Source organism: Falco rusticolus, chromosome 5 (assembly GCF_015220075.1).
Source record: "Falco rusticolus isolate bFalRus1 chromosome 5, bFalRus1.pri, whole genome shotgun sequence".
NCBI classification, from domain to species: domain Eukaryota; kingdom Metazoa; phylum Chordata; class Aves; order Falconiformes; family Falconidae; genus Falco; species Falco rusticolus.
The window spans coordinates 10,004-12,876 of record NC_051191.1 but is presented as its reverse complement, the minus strand read 5'-3'; positions in this window follow the sequence as shown (position 1 = coordinate 12,876).

Sequence of the window (2,873 nt, the reverse complement as noted above, 5' to 3'; positions counted from 1 at the left end):
AAGGCGTCAGGCCATTCTGCGCAGGCGCTGCCCTTAGTTTGCCACTAACACTATTGCGCGTGCGTATTAGGGCTAGGGTTAGGGTGAGGGACAGGGTTAGGTTTAAGTTAGGGTTAGCGTTAGGGTTAGGGTAACCCAATAAGCTTAATATTTAAGACTTAACCGTAAGTCTTGACGGCAGGACTAAACACTAAGACTTAGGGTTAAGTCTTAAGGTTAAGTTTTAAGGTTGAGTTTTAGGGTTAAGTCTAAGAGTTAAGTTTTAGGATTAAGTCTTTAGGCTAAGTCTTAAGGTTGAGTCTTAGGGTTAAGTATTAAGGTTAAGTCCTAGGGTAAAGTCTTAGGGTTAAGTCTTAAAGTTAATTCTTAAGGTTGAGTCTTAGCGTTAAGTCTTAAGACTTAAACTTAACACTTAACCCTAAGACTTAGCACGAAGACTTAACCTTAAGACTTAACACTAATTCTTAACCCTAAGACTTAACTATAAGATTATCCCTAAGACTTAACCCAAAGACTTAACATGGAGACTTAGCCATAAGACCTAAACCTAAGACTTATCCTTAAGACTTAACCCTAAAACTTAACCGTAAGAGTTAACACTAAAACCTAACCTTAAGACTTAACCGTAAGACTCAACCTTATAACTTAATCTTGAGACTTAACCCTAAGTCTTAACCGGAAGACCTAATCCTAAGACTTAACCCTAAGATTCAACCTTAAGACTTAACCTTAAGGTATAACCTTAAGAATTAACTTAAAGACCTAACCCTAAGACTCAACACTAAGACATAACCTTAAGACTTAACCCTAAGACCTAACCCTAAGAATGAACCCTAAGATTTAACAGTAGGACTTAACCGTAAGACTTAATCCTAAGACTTAAGCATAATACTTAACCTTAGGAGTTAACCTTAAGACTGAACCCTAAGAGTTATCCTTAAGACTGAATCCTAAGACTTAACCATAAGAGTCAACCTTAAGACTTAACCATAATACTTTACACTTAGACTTATCCCTAAGACTTGGTGGGGGAAAGGTTAGGGTTAGGGTTCGTTAGGGTTCAGGTTAGGGTTAGAGTTAGGGTTAGGTTTAGGGTTAGGGTTAGCGTTAGGTTAGGGTGTAGGGTTAGCGTTGGGGTTACCGTATAAACTTAATATTTAAGACTTAAGCCTAAGACTTGACGGTAGGACTAAACCTTAAGACTCTAGGGTTAAGTCTTAAGGTTGAGTCTTAAGGTTAAAGTCTTAGGGTTAAGTTTTAGGGTTACGTCTTAGGGTTAGGTCTTTAGGTTAAGATTTATGGTTAAGTCTCAAGGTTAAGTCTTAGGGATAAGTCTTAAGCTTGATTCTTAGGGTTAAGCCTTTAGGTGAAGTTCTAAGGTTAAGTCTTAAGGTTCAGACTTAGAGTTAAGTCTTATGGTTAAGTCTTAAGATTAAGTCTTAGGGTTAAGTCTAAAGGTAGAGTCTTAGGGTTAAGTCTTAGGGATAAGTCTTTGGATTAAGTCTTAGAGTTAAGTCTTAAGGTTAAATTTTAAGGTTGAGTCTTAGAGTTAAGTCTGAGGGTTAAGTCTTAGAATTCAGTTTTAAGATGAAGGCTTAAGGTTGTGTCTTAGGGTTAATTCTTAGGGATAAGTCTTAGTGTTAAGTCTTTAGGTTAAGTCTTAAGGTTGATTCTTAGTGTTAAGGTTAAGTCTTAGGGTTAGGTCTTTAGGTTAAGTCTTAAGGTTGAGTCTTAGGGTTAAGTCTTATGGTTAAGTCTTAAGGTTAAGACTTAGGGTTAAGTCTTGAGTTAGGTCTTAGGGTTACGTATTAGGGTTAAGTCTTAAGGTTAAGTCTTATGGCTAAGTCTTAGGGTAAAGACTTATGGTTAAGTCTTAGTTTTAAGTCGTATGGTTAAGACTTAGGGATACGTCTTAGGGTTAATTCTTGGGGTTAAGTCATATGGTAACGTCTTAATGTTAAGTCTCAAAGTTAAGTCTTAGGGTTAAGCCTTAAGGCTGAGTCTTAGGGTTCAGTCTTAGGGTTAAGTCTTAAGGTTAAGTATTAAGGTTATGTCTTTGGATTAAGTCTTAGAGTTAAGTATTAAGGTTAATTATTAAGGTTAGGTCTTATGATTAAGTCTTAAGGTTAAGTGTTAGGGTTAAGTCCTAGGGTTATGTCTTAAGGTTAAGTCTTAAGGTTACGTCTTAGAGTTAAGTCTTAGGCTTAAGTCTTATGAGTAAGTCTTAGGGTTAAGTCGTAGGGTTAAGACTTAGGGCTAAGCCTTACGGTCAGGTCTTAGGGTTTAGACCTAGTGTTAAGTCTTAGGGATAGGTCTAATGGTTAAGTCTTAGCGTTAATTCTTAGGATTAAGTCTTAGTGTTAAGTGTTAGGGTTCAGTCTTCTGGTTAGGTCATTAGCTTAGGTCTTAGGGTTAGGTCTTATGGTTAAGTCTTAAGGTTGAGTCTTAATATTGAGTCTTAAGGTTGAGTGTTAGGGTTAAGCCCTAAAGTTAAGTCTTAGGGTTATTTCTTAGGGTTAAGTCTTAGGGTTAAGTCATTATGTTATGTCTTAGGGTGATGTCTTAGAGTTAAGTCTTATGTTCAGTTCTTAGGGTTAAGTCTTAAGGTTAAGTATTATTACCAGGAACCGAGGTATAGTTCTCAAGATCTTGCAACTTAGTCTTCTGCAAGATTGATCGATAGATAGATAGTCAGACAGACAGAAAAACTATGCAATAGCTGCCGTAAATGGTTCAGAGATTTGTTTACATCAGGGTAGGTTGCAGAACTTCCTACAGTGGTTATCTACTTCCTCACGCTGCCAAAAACTCCATCGTGTTTGCCATCACTGCTACCAGTTGCTCTGTTCCTTGCTTCTTTGGGCAACTTTGGA